Consider the following 19,549-nt stretch of genomic DNA (forward strand, 5'->3'; position numbering starts at 1 on the left):
ATTTTTTTAATGCTAAACAGATTTTAACCGGTAAGTTCAAAAACTATAAATACAAGAATATGTTTTTAGTGCATTTTCATACATTACTGTGAATGCATACTGAAACCAAACCCACTGTTTTCCCCAATATTTCAGCAAAATGGATTGTTTCATTAATTAATTGTAGTTTTGTAACAAAATTCCAAAGCCTGTTGTAATAAATTAATTTGGATTCCCAGCTCTCTAGGGAACAAATAACATATTACCAACATTTTATAGGTTAAGAAATTACCAGACCAACAGGCATTAACTAGTGTGTTACAAAACAACAGCAACTGGTTTCTACAACAGCAGAAAAACCAAACTTCATCCATATTTAAAGCCCAGTTTTAAGTATACAACTCCAACACCTTCACAAAAAGGGCAGTCACTGCCATCCATGCTTAGGTAAACCTTTGCTCAGCAGCTCTGCTTGCCACACAAAGTTATTTTTTGCCATTTCTCCTTACACAGTCACAAAAGGCCAAGGTCCCACACCAAGAAAGAGCTGCCTGTATGAGACGTCTCTGAACAATCACAGTTAATAAATTGCCCCCAGCCTACGAGGGCACAGCATGAACAAAAAATGCCCAGGTGTGGAACAGATTCCACCACAGGAGGAGAATCAAGCAAGTGGTGAGTGGAATTTTCTCTACATTTGGCAGAAAGTTTGTAGAGAAAACACCATGGAAAGTGAGGGAAAAGTCAGAATACTGAATGTATTTTCCAAGTACCTGTGCCAAGAGTAGTAAAAATTTTGATTATTTACTGCATAAATGCTTGTCATATGTATGCCTGACAGATGGCAGCCCTAACATGATTATATTAGTTTTAAAAAGGATTATTATACTACAAGCATGAACCATCATTCTTTCTTGTTTACTTCAAACTAATAAAATAATCTTATTAATATAATAAATGATACTATTTATCATTAAACTATTCATGAAAAATCATTATCTCTATAAGGGAACCTATAAATCAATGAATGAATCAAAACCTGCTACTTTTAGTTATAAGTTATGGGTATATAAACAGAGCAACTCTAACTAATTTTTTTATAAATAAACAAAAACATTTTTTTTTAACCTGAAAACTAAAAACAAAAGCTAAATATGACTGAATATTTTTGGCTCTACACCCGATCTGAGTGGGACTAGCACAGAGTTTCTCTCACCAAGAAGATGTTTTGGCAGGGAAGACAGGAGACAGAATTTGGACTGATGTCTACTCAAGGTAAAATCCAATAGGCTGGGCTGTATTTGAAAGTGTCCTATAAAGACAAGAGGCCCCTCAGTCAACTAGCATTAAACAAAAAATTTGGGTTTCCTTAATTTTGCTTCCAAAACGAAAATAAAGCCAAATGATGAGACCTGCCTGTTTGCATTGACTTTAGCCAACAGGTGCCAAGTGAATAAGAAGAGAGATGTGCCTGGTGATGAAGCCAGAAGGGAAAAATGCCTCTTTGCAACTAGTCAAAAGTCATGTTAGTCTGTCCTTAGATTTCTGTAGGAAAATGAGCCCAACGCAGTAAAAACTAAATCAAATTCTGCCTACGTCAGACTGGCTGTCAGAGGGTTTTTCATATCTATATTGCTTATAATTCATTTCTTTAGTTCCATAAATGATATATTATCAATATCAAGAGTTATGAAGTAGTGTTAAACCCAGAGATGAACATTATGGGAAGGAATGCCATTTGAGGGAGACAGGGAAGTGTAGTTTGTTAGCAGATATCTTGAGTCTCCCAGATGTCTGAAAAGAAAGAATACATCATTAGTCAAAACAAAAGCCGGTTCATGAACTGTTAAACCAGAAACTGAATGCTCTTGACTTCATGCCAAAGAGGATGCAGTTCATCACAGTTCCACATACTTAATCTCTATCATTGCACTCAGTACTGTGAAACTCTAGAACAACTCTTCTGCCCCAAGGAGTTGGTCATTAAAATTAACAAAAACCAAGTCAGGTAGACAATGAAGTTCAAAAATAACACACCATATTTTATGGTATAGATGTACTAAAAAATCGTTATTTGATATTTAAACTAAGTACTAAATTATAAGGAATCTTAAATCTGCAAAAGATGAAGAAATCTGTGAAAGATTAAGATTCTAAATATTCTCTGATGCAGAAACACGCCAGCAGGCAACTCCAAGGGAGTGATACACGCAATTGCTATTGATTTCAGCTACACAAGGATAACTCACAGCTGCTTTCAAGGTAGCCATCCTTAAGGCAGTTTGGCTTTTCTAACTGCATAAGCCATGATCTTAGTGTGCACAGACCTTCTTGAAGCAAGATTCTGTATTCCCCAGTTAGGGTGTCACCACTGAAAACTCCACCAGGCCATCCTGGAAGGAGAGAAACAGCATTTATTATGGCATTCCCCCCAACAGGCAGCTATCCTGAAAGTTTCACTGAACAAAAAACTGGAAAGTACTCTGTGCTATAAACAAGCCTACAGCTATCATTTTCTTGTTCCTTCATCATCTCTTGCTATGACCCCACAGCAAGGGTACTCATTTGATATATTTGCTCTGTACAGCACAGAGTAGATGATGACACAAGATAGTTGCACAGGTCTCAGATCACCAGCTGTGAAAGGAAAAATATGGTGGCAATTGTGGGGGGGAAAAAAAAGTGTCTGCAGGCCCTGCTTTCCTAACATTAGATTGCTTCAGCAAGCAAAGAATTCTGATGTTATTCAGATATTTTCCTTGAGTATAAAGCATTCGTAACTGCATTCACCCAGCTGCATGCCAGCAAGCTCATAATTTTACCATGTTTGTAAAAGCACATTGCAGCTGGGAACCTTAAAGTATTTATAATGCAGCTGAGAGACGAGAAGTTATGAACAGTTATTTTGTAAAGCTGCAGCCTAAGCATAGAGATGCCAGGCAAATATCCCTTGGGGACTGTGTCCTAGCTCAGTGGCAAAAGGAACAAGTGCAACGTTCGATATCTCAAAGGTAAAAGAGATAATTCATCTCTTTTGAAAAGACTTAAAATTGAAAAATGCTGTACAGTGACATCTAAAAGCTTAAAAACATTTAAGACAATTTCGTTCTTTAAATTCATTTTGTTTATGATTTTATTCAAACAAATATTAAAAAGTAGGTTGAAATGTTTCTTTTTTTCCAAACTTTATTGACTCATATCAGGCTTGAGTTTGGCCCTCAGACTTTAGCAGAGTAGTAAAACAAACATTACAATAATCTACACAAAGAACCTCCTGACATGCCCTGTCATGCTGGTTTCTAATATAATTGCTAGGAATTGAATTGTGAATGGGACACATTTATGCCAGGTAGATACACACTGAATGTCTGATACTTCAGTAAATAATTTCATATTATAAGTTACTAAAAAAGGGCACTGAAAGCTGAATTACACTGAGTACTATCCACGGTACATCTTAATATTTATTTCTAATAGCCTACTTGTGTGATATGTGATTTCTGACATAAATTATTATAAGCTTTTTTTCCTACTCTTTAAAAAATGGCCCAAAAGCCTGAGTTAGAAAGATAAATGATGATTTCCTGGAAATGGAGAAATCCACAGCAGGTAAAAATGCAAGATGATCAGGCCTTACAGAGACAGTGCTGCAACATGATGTGCTCCAGTAACCCCCCCACAGCCCCCAGTGATTTAGCTCAGCAAGTCCTTTCATTTTTCACTTCCAAGTGCCAAACTACTACAGAATAAATACTACACAGATTTTCAATTTGGCAATTGTTGTGAAATAGGGAAAGGTTTATCATGCAGCACATAAAAGTCCAGAACCTCAAAATAAAATCTGAGTTTTCACTGGCGTAAAATCAGTTTACACCCCTTTCAAAACCTGAGGCACCCAAAGCACATCAGCTACTCCCAAAGGCTTTTCCCACGGTTGTTTGTCAATTGTAACACCAATCAATTGTAAAACCAAAGCACATATAGACAGTAACATATCCCAGTGCTAAAAATTCATTTCCTGCCTTTGAACAGTTTGGAACTACAAATTTGTCTGCTCAGTGGTACCCGAGATGTGCAAGATAAAGACACAAGTGCACCACATATCCTTGTTATGGATGCCTGCAATTATCAACACAAAATAATGACTTTCCAAAGAGGCTAACAGTGTCTGGTCGATCTGGTAAAATGTTTTAGCTGAATGCAGCTTATGTTTCTGCTGAAAAGTGCTGAGAACTTTCTGTGGAGTTGAATCTCTGGTAGGATAACTACACAGCTGCTTGTGGCCCACCATCTTTTCCTTTCCCCCCTCATTCCTGTTATTGTGGTACAGGTAGTGTAGGCAGCTAGTCCAGCATTATTCTTCCCTCAGAATATCTAGGGGTTTTCCTTCAATGTGTACTTTACTTTCAATAGATACTGAGCTCAATTCCGTTTATTAAAATTGCACTTCACGGGACAGAGTTCTCCCTTTTCTGATGTTCATTAAAAATCTCCATGCCTGCCTGCTGATGTGAGTGGTCCTAGCACAGAGTCTCTCTCACCAAAGAGATGTTTTTGAAGGGAAGACGGGAGACAGACTTGGGAGCAATGTCTACACAAGGTGAAACCAGATAGGCTGGGTTGTGTTTGAAAGTGTCCTATAAAGATGAGGTGTACCTCAGCCAACCAGAATTAAACAAACAACATACCAAAGCACCTTCAAATATTACAGCACAGCCATCTATTGGCATGTCTTGATATGTAAAAAATGATCTTTTATGATTGTGTTAGCTCCATCGATTCAAACATCCTATTAAAAGGCAGGTTAGCATCACTGAACTGTAGTGTTCAGATAAATGTTTAAAAATGTTCAGATAAACGGTTTAAAATTGCTAGTCAACTTTGTAACCATGCACTTTGATCCTGTTAAAGGTTATTAGAACAGAACAATTGAAAGAGAAATATTACTGTTGTGAACTTCATGTGTCTAAATGCTTGTCCATAGAGGAGATTTTTGTAGGGGTGCTTTTATAGAGGTACAATTAAACTCCTAAGATCATACCAGTGTAGCTACCCCAGGTTAATATTTTGATTATAAGGTAGAAGTACCTTTATATTAATTAAAATATTTTTTAAAATAATCAACATTAATTAGAAAAAAATAGGAAAAAAGGCAGAAGAAAAGTATCTGAAAAGAGATTGTACATACTTTTAATTATATTGAAATAAGTGAACTGAAAATCCACATGCTGCCTTAGACTAGTAGCCTGTCTTCATTCTCAAGGATTTTTGATACTGTAAGAAAAGCTTTGCAAAAAAAAAAAGGCTTCTTTCAATCTGTCCCAGTCAGTGGTGTCAGCTGAAGATCTTAATGTAAATATATTTCATTCTTGTCTTTTACATGAAGGAAGATTTGTTCTTCTGAGCAGTGTTACTTGTGCAAACAAAAGGCACTTAGAAAGGGCCCATGATTTCTTCTGCACTGCAGTACATGGCCACTGTGCAATGAACTTCAGTTGCATTCCTTACTTCAGTGAGTACTCAATGTTACAGAATTAGTTCACCACTCACTAAAACCTGCTCAGAAAAAATAAAAAATAGAAAAGAAAGATACTACCTTAAGCCTTTGCTGTGCCAGATCATTAGCTAATACTCCTCTAGCCTAGCTGTGTGTGTTGCAGCAGGGGGTGTTTTTTAACAGGTGAAAACCTCTTCCTATATCTGTAATATATGGTTTGGCCATACTGGGTTTGTAGAAGAGACCTAAGATCCTGCTAAGCCTAATTAATCTACAAGCTACATCTGCACAGCACATCTCTCTGTGACAATGTGCATTTCATTACCAATATTGAAAGCATATAAAGTTCAGTGCTCATTAGGTCTTTGTTTATTACATTTTCATGGACACTTCTCTACTGCATGTTAGCCTGGAAGTTATCCAGCCATCTCACACTGGATTGTGTCCCAGCAGGACAGACCCTTCTGAAGCCCTCCAAAATTCTGATCTCAATCCTGTTTAAAACAGCTGCAAATTGCCAGAGCCTTCTCATCAAGGTTTCCCATAAAGCAAAGAGAGAAAACACTGCAGGAGTACCCTAAAGGCTCATTACATTATGGAGCCCGGATAGAAAGGAAATAATGCGGAAAGAAAAAAAGAAAGAAAAAAGAAAAAAAATCCACCTTGCAATCTGCCAATATCAGGAGGAAGCCAAAAGCTGCAATCAGAATTGAGGAGAGAAACTTTGAACCTGAAATAAATAACCATGAATACTACCCACAAGTCCCACAACTCAATGGGCACAATCCACAAGAAGAGAATCCATAATGATCCAGCACTCAACAAACCTGTGGTGGATTACAGGGGAAAAACAAACAAACAAACAAAAAAACTAAAAAAAAAAAAGAAGTGCATTTAGAGATCTCTTAGAACATGAAAAGCAAACACAGATGGCTCAAAAATGCATAGGATTCCTCTGGTCTGAGTAAGAGGAATTAGCCACTCCGAACTGGTTCTCGCTTTGCTCAGCAATTGGCTCAAAGAACACCATAAAATTATGAAAAAGTGCAGAGACCATTTCTGAAGATCACCAACAGGCAGGCTGGCTTCCTCAAAAGCACAGCAAAGATATGCTCTTCCAGCACAGCAAAACAGCACCCGGAGCACAGCCCTGAGGGCACTAAATCCCTGCTCAGTACCAAGTGCTGCTTTCCTCCCCCTCCAGTGCAAACCAGCACCCAAACTGGTTACCTGTGGGGCAGGTTACCTGTGACAGCAACTACAAAAAGCTTAACAAGTTTCAACTCATACATGAAGAAACTGGTTGCTCCTGAGTTTCTGTCAGCTTCGGTTCAAAAAAGCAATTTCATTATATTTGCACGCCTAATAGTTAAATATTCCCTCCAGTTTGGGATTTGAAAAAATATTTTTCAAGTATTGAATGCTTAATAAAAATGTAATATTAAAAATTATATATACTTCACTTCTCCGTGTAAATATGTGCAAAAATATTCTTTGAAATGTTATAGAATTAATAAGGAAAATATTATGAGTTTAATAAAAAGTGCATTTAAAATTGCATATCCCTGTGGGCAAGTGGGAATATGAGGCACCGACTGCAAGGTCCCTGCATTCTGCTCCAGGGATTCTCATGTTACGTACAGCATTCCAAAAGCCTTGGCCCTTCTTCCTCTTAACCACTGCTGAAATACCTCTTTGTTTTCCACAGCCAGGGAACGCAGTTTCTTTTTTAAAGAAACTAAACTCTCTGAATTGGGGGACGCGTCTTCATGAGTTCCAAGAACTGTCAGAATGCTCAGGTTACTGTTTCAAAAAGAAACCTGCGAGTCTTTCAGGTACACATCTTAAAGATAAATAACATTTTCGGGCATCCACACTTGCAAAGAGCTCCTGTACTCATGTGGGCACCCCGGCAAAGCAGCAGGTTTTTAAACTACTGCATAAGAGCAGTGCTAGTAAACTACCACTGCTACTTATATCTCTTCTGCAGAGCACCCCACTGTTATCCAGCTTTATACTTCTTCATCTGTTACTCATGACAGAAAAGCTTGGAAACAATTTTTTTTCTGCCTCCCCCTCTTGTTACATTACAAAGAGTGGCAATCTAGCACAGTTTTTAATTCCTATCTTACTATGATTCCAGTAGTATGATACCTTAGGAACAAGCCCTTGCCACTGAAATAATTTCAGATAACATCCTTATAAAAGCTATAACTTAGCAAAGCTGAACTATCAGTCTTCCAAAATGTACTCAGGCAAAAGTTAATCAACTCTGTGTGTCAGGTTAAAGTAAGCAGAAAAGGAAACATTTGAATTAATGAACTTGAATGTCTGAATTCATCATTGAATGATGAATTTGCAGAAGAAGGGGGGGGGAGGGAAGACAAAATTACTGTTCTTGGTAAAGACCCCAAGGAAATAAAACAAACAATATTTAACAGAGCTCAATTTTCATTTATCACTGCAAGTAATGAATACTAAAATAATAACGAAATTCCCTAAAGATTTCTATGGTAGCTGGTAATAACCACAACATGAACCACCTAGTAAATTTTTGATTCCTTAGCTGTAGGTATGTTGACTTACAGTTGTTGCCTGGAACAACTAGGGTACAAACCCTCAATGATTTTGCTCCTTGTATATCCACCATACTTGTGTTCCAGGGGTCTAACTAGCAGGCCAGTTGTTCTGGCTCAAGGACCTGCTGCAGCTCTGCTACCTCAATATCCTCGGCCATTACCTTAAACTGCACAGTTTTACTCCACTCTGCAGGTCAGGGCAGTCAACAGAGACATTTACTGGGACTCAACAGTGTCAGGACTTCACTCGTAATTCAGGTCTACATATTATTGTTTCCTGACACACAATAGCAAAATACAGGAAATGTAATAAAAGCCGTTGTTTGCTATTATTGGGCAGTATGGTGGGGGGCAGACTTGGAACTATTAATTCCTTTCCATACAAGTCTATACCAGTAACAGCAGAAGAAACACGGTTCGTGATTAATATTTCTTCTCAGTTATTTTACAAATGTCCATTTCAGAACAGATATTATTACATATTTCCTATTAATAAAGATCTTCAGCACAAGAGGAACTGCAGGCAGCAGTCAAACAGAAAAAAAAACCCTGAAGCCATTTTTGTGAAGGAATACTCAAGAAATCAAGGCACATAAATCAATTAAAAGACCACTAAGTTTCCATGGGGGTTTTCAAGTACATTAGTGAAATGGCATCATATTTCTGCAGGTTTATTCTCCTTAGATCTCTATCACCAAAAATTCTTTGTGCTAAAAATACTTATAATAGGTGTTATGGTTTAATCCCAGCCAAGCACCACCACAAGGTCACTCCCCCACCAACGGGATTGGGGAGAGAATCAGAAGGATAAAAGCTGGAAAACTCATGGATTGAGGTAAAGTGTAACAGGGAAAGCAAAACTGCACACACAAGCAAAGCAAAACAAGGAATTAATTCACAGCTTCCCATGGGCAGGCAGGTGTTCAGCCACCTCCGGGAGAGCACGACCCCAGCCCGCACAATGGTTACTTGGGAAGACAAACTCCATCACTGCAAACATCCCCTCCTTCCTTCTCCCCCCCAGCTTTATATACTGAGCATGATGTCAGAGGGTCTGGAATGTCCCTTTGGTCAGCTGGGGTCACCTGTGCTGGCTGTGTCTCCTCCCAGCTTCCCATGCACCCCCAGTGCCCTCACCAGCCTGGCATGGAGCACAAGCACCAGCAAAGGCCTTGGCTCTGGGCAAGCCCTGCTCAGCAACAACAAAAGCATCACTAGATTATCAACCCTGTGTTCAGCACAAATCCAAAACACAACCCCACACCAGCCACTGAGATGAAAAACGTCAGCCCAAACCAGCACAATAGGATGGCAAAGCCTGTGTTGGTATGGTTACATACAATGTGAGCAAAGTAAATTATCTAACAAGTTCATAAACTGATGTTCAAATGCTTTAGATAATCAGTTAGCATGGCTTATGGAAATAAGCATCATTTTAACATGTCCTAGATATTTAATATAATAATAATAATAAAAACCAAAACATGTCTTGTTCCCATTTTATTTGTTTAGAATTGAGTTTCTCTCTTTTTTTTTTTTCCTTTCCAGACTGATAGTTATTGCAGAAAAATATAAACCAAATATGCTGTTGCTCACACCAACCACCTACTGATTTTACAGCATGGAAAAGGTTCGGATTGCGATTACTTAAGAACTCCATATGGGGTGTGTTTGTTTAGGTGTGAGGGAAAGCTTAATTAAGAAAGTTTATCAGCAAACACACCTAGTGCTATTAAATTCTGCTACAAGTTTAAAACAGCAGTAAAAGCAGGAAGATTTCACTTTCATGAGGTTACACCTCTCTCAGTCAGTATACTACGATAATGGTCAGAAATCATATTTTAAAATATAAAACAAATTTTAAGAAGTGTCAATCCTGAAAGTCTTAAACAGATATTAGTTCCATGCTTTGTGTCCCAGGCAGTTCCACTGCTCTGAAGGTGTGAAGTAGAATTAGACCTAATCTCCACTTTTATTTGTTAGATCTGTAATCATCCCCAGTCATCTTGTACACCAGGAAGTACTTTTTCTAAATGGAAAATAAACACCTTTTTTTTTTTTTTTAATTATGAAACAGAATTTTAAATAAGGAAAAGAACTGAACTGACTTGGACAAAATAATGTACTTTTTAGAATAAATCTAAGCTGCCTCTGAGCTGACACAGTTCAGCACCCATTGTCAATCCCCAGGTGGATGGACAAGATGTGCTGTCTTGGCTCAGAAGCAGACAGTCCCAATATAACAGCAATGATCCATCCTCTTGTCCTGTCACAGAGTCTTGGGTACATTTATAGGTCTTAGTAACAAACTTCCAAGAAGTCGAATAGTGCCAGTGGTTTTGTACCAGTGGGATATTCTCAAAAGAGGAAGCACCCTCTTTCCCTCAAAAACAAAGAAATAAAGCCCTAATGGAACCAAATGGTTCAGTAACTGGTTTGGAAGTGAACCAGCGAAGGTATCTGGAAAAATATCCATACAGAAATGAAAACTGAGGGAACAGTAAAATGCCATCTCAGAAAATATATCTAAAATTATCATCTGTTTTCTCTCTCAAGAAGTCTGATTTTAAGCACATATAACTTGTCATAGCTCTGTGGGAATTCTGTACTAGCTGAGAATTCAGTCCTTGAGTCACAGAAATTCATAGTTGAGAAGAAGAGCTAGAAGAATTAAATTCCATATATGCCTGAGAACACTGGCATGTTGGCTAGTAACAGAGCTGGTTTCTAATGCTGTCTTTCACCAGTAAAGCTAAAGAGAAAAAAAAATAAAAACCAATGGCTGCCCCATGAAAAATTAGGAGAGAAGTATTTTAAAAACCTTTGTTAGTTTAGCTGTTATGAGGCTATTGCATAAGTACCCCATACTAATTTTACTGGCTCGTAGCAGATATAATTTGAAAGTATTATGTTACCCCCATAAACCATGCATATGGTCCAGAATGTCAGCATAATATGTCTGTGGGAAGGGTAATGTATGGTTCCAGAATAGAGATGGTGTATATAAATTATGCAAGGTATTTTCTAATCCCCACAATATTTCAATGAATGGGACAGCCATTATGTAACAAGAAATGTCTCCTACACCTTCCTGACAGATGGGACATGAACACTATTGCTTTTCCCTGCTCCTTCAGGGCAGGTCACTCTCTCAGCTCACTCCAGTAATGTGCCACTAATTCTAAAGGCTTCATCACTCATTCAGATTTCAGCATTTCATTGCGGTGGTGGAAAAGCTACCATTTTCCATTTGCTTCATATGAACTTAATTACTTTTTACCACAGAAGTGCCAAAGGAATAAGAAAGTCACCCAGATGAAGTCTGCAACAGCGCACATGATGAACGATTTTGCTGGTACTATCAAATGGTTAGGTGCTTTTTCTTAAAAGTGGCCTTTGAACTGCTGTGAAACATTTAAAACATCTTAGTCTCCTAAATTAACAGGGACAGATTTGCAATGAGACCCAGGAATATAAATACCTGCATCAAGTGCCCAACTGCCACAGTCTCCCTGTTATCACTCTGCACAATTCGATTTCTCTGGACTTCACTCAACAGACTGACATCACCATTATTTACTTTCTTTATAACTTAACTCAATTAAAAGATACAATATTTGGATGATGACTTAAAAGGGAGTGTATTTTACATTTAAATCAAGAATTTCACCATCCAAAAACATGTTTGGGCAGTGTTTTAAAAATACTAAAAATGTATTAAAAATAATACAAAGAGCATGGCAATTCCTTTTTTTACCATTATATCATCATGAACTCTCTTCTCTCAACTTTAATTGGATCAAACCATTTTAGTTATGCCGTGTGCACGCAACAGGCTCAAAAGGGGAGACTAAAAGAACCAACATTTCCCACCTTTGTGGTGACAATTCACACTAAAAAATATGAAACTAAATACAAAGAGAAATGAAAATGTAAGGTCTCTTCTAACATTTTTCCACCTCTTGATCAGTAGCTGAACTTTTTACCTCATGTACACGTGCAGTGTTCCCCAAACACTGAAGTCATGATCTTCTGCATAAAGAGCAAAATGCCACTGTGCCTGAAGCTTTTGTGGTGACAAGGATTCATCAAGTGTGTTATGACTGCATGTCACAGCTGCCAAGATGATGAAAAACCTTTGCATTTTAAGAAGCTCTGTATTTTAGGTTTATTTGGATATGTCTTCATGAAGGCTGAAGGAGGAAAAACTTCATCCAACACGTGGGTTATTTTTCTGTAACTACAAAACAGCAAAAAAAAAAAAAATCTTCCTTTTACCTTTTATTGTATCTATTATTTCCTAATTGCCGTTGGAAGAAAATGAAGACATTAACACAAAAGCACCATCTCCACCAACACACACTATTTCTAATTAGTTTCTGAGAACCTGAATACTGTTAAAGACTTCTCTTTTGCTAACCCATACATTGTTTTAAAATAATGACTTCTGGTTCAGCTAACCCACTTCTCACACCAACTGCATGGGATGCAGGTTGGTTTTTTTCCCCACCTCAGATGTCTTCTAAAGGGAGTAAGATTTTGTTGACTTGTGTTCAACATATTCAGTGATAGAAAAATAATACTCACTGTCATTTCTTCCAATTTCTAGTGCGAAAGTCAAACTATGCATTCTACAAATCACTGCCTTGATTTGACATCGCTTATAATTTGTTGAGTCTTCTCAATCACTGCAAACCAGCAACAACCATGCTAATGCAGTTAGGCTGTGTATTTCTGGTATTATAGCTTTGCAAAGAAAGTGTAAAAACCGAACAAACTACATGGCAAGAAGCATTTGGATTCCGTGAGCTCAAAGAGTTTAGATCAGCGAAACAAAACCACATGCAAGTGTTTAGAGGCTGCACTCTAATACAATGCACACACACCCAGAGAAGAGGGCCAGCTCACTGAAGCATTACAAATCAAAATGCAATCACTTTTCTTGTGCTTAAAGTGCTCTACGAGGAACCGAAAGGTTAACGAGCAAGGTGGCTTTAATTGCTTTTTTTTCTAAATACCTGGCCCATAACCTAAACATAACTGCCTTTAAAAGCTCCATATTCCAAAATTTCTACGGTAAACATTTTCTGGTGGAATTTTCTATTGGCGGAACTGGACTATAAATAGGGATATAATACCTTTAATGGGTTGCAGACACTCTTCAAATATCCTGACTTTGCTAGAGGCTGTAATGACAACAGTGAAAAAGCTCAGATACCACTGGGAGCAATTTGTCAGTGCCGTGCACAGGGTGCAGTGTTTTCCTCTTGTAATTAGTGGTGAGTGCATGCTCACCATTACCTGCAAGGTACTGTAGTAATTCCAGATTCAACCAGATGTCCAGCGACTGGTGGAGTGTGCACATGTTTGGATAGTGCACCTTCTGTAAATTGTTCCCTTTGCAATTTATTTCACGTTTCCAACAGTCTTGACCTGGCAGTGTCAGCAACACGTTTTTGACGTTACTGAACACAGACGAGGATTATTTATGTCATTTTTCCCCTTCTCAGATTGAAAAGGTATAAAAATTGTGAAATATGTAGAAAGAAATAGGACAAAGAGAAAGTCTTCGAAAACTTGACATATATGGAAGGTGTGAAGATGAGAATTTTATGTTACTAGAGTTAACACCTTAGGAATCATTCCTCAGTTGCTTAAAAGAAACAATTATTTTTTTTTTTACATTATAAATTTCTTTCATAGGAATGGATGGCCCTACACATTTGTATGGTCTTCCATAAGAAGACCAAAAATAAGTTCAGCATTTCTTCCTGCTTTGGTGGCAATATCGTTTGTTACATTTCACACCAAAATTCACTTGCCAGTGCCACAAATCCAATTACTTTCAAAAGCAATTAACACAGTATTAAGTCTGATCCAGATAAAACTTTTCTCACTTCTACTGGTTGGACTCCAATAGTCTTAAACAATGATTGCATCACAACATTACAGCTGCAGTTTTTGTCATCATGAGCCACGTGCTGTACACTCTGCTCATGTTTTCCACACTATCTCACTGCTTTTGCTTGAAATAAAAAAGCACATTTTAGGAACGCACCAAGTCTCTGCAAAGGATTGCAAGCAAGCAACGAAAATCACAAAATGTGTTGATAAATTATTCCATTACCTTGATAGTCTTACCATTAGAGAAAACTGATTTTTTTCAAGCTTTCATTTTTTGCTGCTGGGTCTTACCTGTGCTTTTTGGGTTAAATGACAGTTTGGCATACCATTTAAAAGTGGGGGGGCCGGAGTGTCTCCTCATCGGATTTTGGCTCATTTAAAAATAGGGGAAAGTACTTACTTGACTACTTCAGCAGTGGCAAGAAATTCTAGTTTCACATTTATAGAAATTATTTTGTGCACTATGGTCATCCTGGTGTTCCCTTGATGCATATGATCTTTTTTTTGTGCACATTTATGAGGAATAAAAGGGAAGCTGCTTTTGCTGCATTTGGGGGAAAGCAAGCCTCTGAACAAAACACCAAAAGACTTTGGCAAATTTGAGATGAATTCAGTGCTCAAAGTAATTTGAAGCAAATAAACAAATGATGGGTCAGACTATAATCAAACAAAAAACATCATCTTACTCAAGATTGAGTAAAAGAACTAGACAGAAAATAAACTATGACATTTGCTTGCTCATCACTTCCAATGCCTAAAGATCCCTGCATAACTGCATATAGTTTCATACATATACTTTATATTTTTACCCAGTAAAAGAAATTAAAGCTTTAACAAGGCAAATTATAAAATACCTGAACTCAGCAACTTTCACCTCTACATTAAGAATGATGAGGCCATGAGAGACAACAGTACACAATTTTTTGTCAACAGCATAATGATTTAAAAGCCTTTTCTCCAGCTGAAAGGGCAAGCTTAGGCTATTGCACCATTAAGCAGCTGATGAATGACCTTGTTGTCACACTTGCTTTAGGGATTGATTATGTCCAATTAATTCCTAGAAGAAATCAATTGTTCTTACCTAGCTCATTTACATTAATAAGAAAATATTAATGACTTCACTGCCTATAAGTATTGGAAATAGGGGCTGCATTCACATTTCAGCCTCCTGGTCTTCCAAGAGGAGTCATTATCTCCTCCTATAACACCAAAACAAATAAATGCACATAATGTTTCCCAGTTATTCAGCATTAAAAACAAGTACTTATCCATGCATTTAACTGATAATTGGCTCATATAACAATTATTCCTGCATTATTGGCTATTTTTACGGGTGTAATATTTATTATACATGATAGAAAGCACATAATAATTTTCTTCCATTGCTGACTTTCCCTGTTCCTGGAAATTATCCTTAGGAAAACATTCAAACTGAATCTTTGTGGTGGGATTTAAAACTCATGACGATTGCCAAAAACCTAAATAACGCTTTATCAAATGCTGGGATTAATCTTTGTGAGCTCCACACTATGAATAGCCCAGGTCTGAGCATTCATCCTGGACTTTTTTCCCAAAGGGAGAAATGCAATAGGAAGGTGCAGTTCAAGACCAAATACAGAACTTGATTGCTGTGTTTTCTGTTCGGGGCACACTGCTATCATTTCTGGTAAAATGTACTAGTTAAGTGTTACAGTAAACTGATCACATAATACTTTGGAATTTATCATGTAATAGAAAAGGAATTTAAGAGCTGCATACCTAATGTTATTAATAAAATGGGTCTGTGGATAGAGACAGTTAGGGCATACAGTTTACATTACCTGATCCTACATTACATTAAAGAATTGGTAAAATTAGAATTGCAAGGACAAAATAGCCTTTCAATGGGATTTTTCATTGGAAACTTCTGAGTGGGTAGCACAATAGTAGGTGTTTACACCCTGCATCTCTTCTGCCTCTAGGAATGATCCATGAGCTTGGATTCTCCCCCTGGATCCGAAGTCCACACGTATCTGTGCAGAGAGGCTCTGCTGCCACCCTCTGTGGTGTCTGAGATGAATCAACACACTAACTGTAAATAAAATCCCAACCACTCTAAAGATTTAGGGACAAAGACCTCTAGTTGTGAAAGGACTGAGACAATGAAAATCTATTATCATATAATTAAATATGTAAAATAATATCAGTAACTTTAAGGTACTGGCACACAGGGCATTAAAGTGGTGTTGGCACATGAATGACTTCAATGTTGAAGTAGTACCTACTTTTACCAGCTTAACATCTTTGTAGGCTACCTATGAAAAATGATCAAAGAGAATGCACCTCAACTGTGTGATTATCTCTCATCTAGTTCATTGCTACAGAGATTTTTTTTTACCTGAGATTTTTTTTTTAAAAGTACATAGGTAGGGGGGAACAAACATGTAATTGTTTCCAGGTTGTCTATCATCTCTTAATCTGAAATTCAGTAGAGATACATAACTGATTAATAAAGAATGATGTGTTTGGTCAAAATAACATTTAATTCCTCATGAGACAGATACAATACTGAGAGCAAACAGTTTGTGAGAAGGATTTATAGTAATTATTACCGGATAAAAAGATACTTTTCCAGACCACAGTTGTGATTATTCACATCTCTTTTACACCAGAGCAGATATGATACTGTTCTTTTGGTCTCACCTCAGTGAGACCAGCCTGTATTTAAACAAGCAGTTTCCTGCCCTGCACACACAGCTACATTTTTCATTTGCTACCTTAATACTCTTGCCTGTTAAACCATTGATCAGTGTGGCCATTTGGGCACACAGAGGCTGAGCACTTTAGAAGAGCAGCCAACATCAAAGCAAAACTCTGATTTTTTTTTTTTTAATCACAACATTCCCAGAGTTGATGCTGTCCCCAGGAGCAGCAAATCTACCCGTTCTCGAGTGTCTTCAAGAGGGAGCAGCTTTCTGCCTTTTCTCCTCACCATTTCCACTTGCATTTTATTTCTTTTTCTGTAACTCTGTCCATCAGACTAAACAAGCTTCTCAAGTTTATGATGCCCACACCACTGCTCTTTGCTGTGTTCTGAATGGCCATGACGTGGGGCCTTTGCTGGAACTCTGCAATGGGTCATTCATCCAAACTCTTCACAAGGAATAGAATTCAGCTTTAAATCTTCCTTTTTTCAGAAACAGCAGAACTAAAATTAGCCATACAACTTTAACTTGGCTTTCTAATTAAACAGGATCTGAAAATGTTACCACCATGTGATCAAAATATCAGTCTGCCTTCGTGACCTAAAAAATATTCTTTTACATGCAGCAAGAAAAAAAAAATAAAATCACCCTTCACTATCACTGAAGAACTAGAACATTAGACCCTTCTTCACCTATTTGGGAGGGGCGTGGGGAAAAGAAATTTTGTGTATTAAAAAAAAAATCATGTCAATGCATGGTTGGACTTGACATTTCGATTGGACATTCTGAAACACGTGTTCTTTCAGTCACAATAAGGCTCATATACTCACCTGAATGGCACCAATCTGCTAATATTTTTTTCCTAAATGAATGATTTATTCTACACCATTTCTAGTATCTGCATACATACTGCAAACTACTAGAACATATAATTTGGTTTCTTCTAGATTCAGCTTAGTAGGGTTATTACAAGGTACCAAACACTTCACAAGGAAAAAAATAAAAGGCAACTTAGTATCCAGACATCTCTTAGTATGTCACTCGTGGAGTGACAAGAGTTCTCTTTGACAAGAGGTAAATTGTTTTCTCCTAGTTGAAGAAAACAAAAAAAACCAAACATCAATAGTAGCAAAATGTATCTGTCTTAGCTACTAACTGGGCATCCTCCTGATGCACTCCACAATCCTTACCAATCTTCTGAAACACAAGTATAGCAGTTTCTTCAATCATCATTTAATAAATAGCAGAGATCTGTTTCTCTTTATCAGTAAAAAACAAAATAAAAAATAATTAAAATGAAGGTGGGATGTCATTTATAATATCTTGCTTCCCGCGACAGTTGAGATTGTCAAGAGTTTCCAAATTTGGGCTGCAAACCTCAGCATGCAAATATGAGCTGCAAATACAGCAGCTCAGGGAGAGGGAGGAGGTTACAGACATCACACTTTTCCCTTTCCTGTTTACACTTTTATTAAAAATGGAGTTCCAAAAAAAAAAAAAAAGTTTAATTTTCATTCACACAGCTACCTGGTGAATTCAACAGGCATGCTGAAATAATAGGGGATGTGGTCCGGCACATTTGTTCAATAAATGCCATATGGATTTTGGAATTTGGTAATCAGGGATCTGGCACCTCTCTATAATGTATTTGAACACTTTTGTGAAATCGCTATAACCAGGTGCTTTTGTCTCACTGAGGTTGAACTACCTTTAACTATCCAGTTTCCTGTAAGGAGGACAGAACTGGGAATCAAGTAGATATGGTCTATACTGGCCTGTCCCTTGCCTGCCCATCCCATTATTATTTCTTTGCACTCTTAAAGTCACACTTTGTGGCTGTGCCAGTAGATCCAGTAGTTGCACTTAGCAAATAAAAGGTGTAACGACACATTGCTTGGATAGAAGATATCTGTCTTCACCAACTGAATTTTGTAACAGAAGGCTTATCAAAAAGCAAGACTTGAAATACTGCAACAAACTCCCTACAAGCATCTGATTTATTGTATAAAAGTTAAAAGCTGCTAAGAGACTTAATGCAGAGTGAACACTCTGAGTATAATTAGAAAATATCTACCCTGACAAGCAAAAACAAGTCTAAACTCTGATTGAAATTTGTCCCAGAGACTCGGGTACCTGGGAATAGTAAGTTTTAATAGTTGAGACAGATTATCCCTCACTGAGAGAGGGATTGCAAGCAGCTTCTACCCAGCTTTTCCCATTAGATCTCCATGCAGAAGAAGGAGCACTGGTCAGGTTTGGTTTGTTACTATAACATTTGTAAGGTTACTGCAATATTTGATAATCACCCCTCTGGGGAGGAGGGAACGACTCTGACTCGTATCTTTGGGTATATCATTCATCAGGAACCTCTGATAGCAAAAAGTATTCGAACAGACGAAAACCCTTATGCCTGTTAAAAGCGTTAAGAGCAAGCTCCAGTGCAGAGTTTCCACACCAAGTGCCAAAACTACATAACACAGGGAACTGTGGCTAGACAACATAAATTCAAACTTCATGCTTTACACTTCTAGGCAGTTTTAAACACTGACAGATTTCAGATTTTTAGACAGATTCCATATTCTTCTCGATACCACAGAAATACTGACTCAGCCTGGACGTCCTCTGACATACTGGTGTCTTTTAAGACTGACCACAAGTTCTAGAAGGGGCAACAACTCCATTTAAGACAGAGCTAGACAACTTCCACAGCTGTAGCTTTTAGAATATGTTCATCTGCAGATCTCCCTAACTTCATTGTCTCACTGACACGAACACAGCAAGGAATCCAAAGAAAACAGACATTTTTCATAGGAGGTTATTAGCATGTCCTTCTAAATATATAAAGTGTGCTACCCTTAAGTATCTCTTCTTTTATAGAAGAGGTGAAGACTAAGAACTTATGTCTT

This window comes from Lepidothrix coronata, unplaced genomic scaffold, assembly GCF_001604755.1.
Source record: "Lepidothrix coronata isolate B3197 unplaced genomic scaffold, Lepidothrix_coronata-1.0 Scaffold130, whole genome shotgun sequence".
Classification (NCBI taxonomy): Eukaryota; Metazoa; Chordata; class Aves; order Passeriformes; family Pipridae; genus Lepidothrix; species Lepidothrix coronata.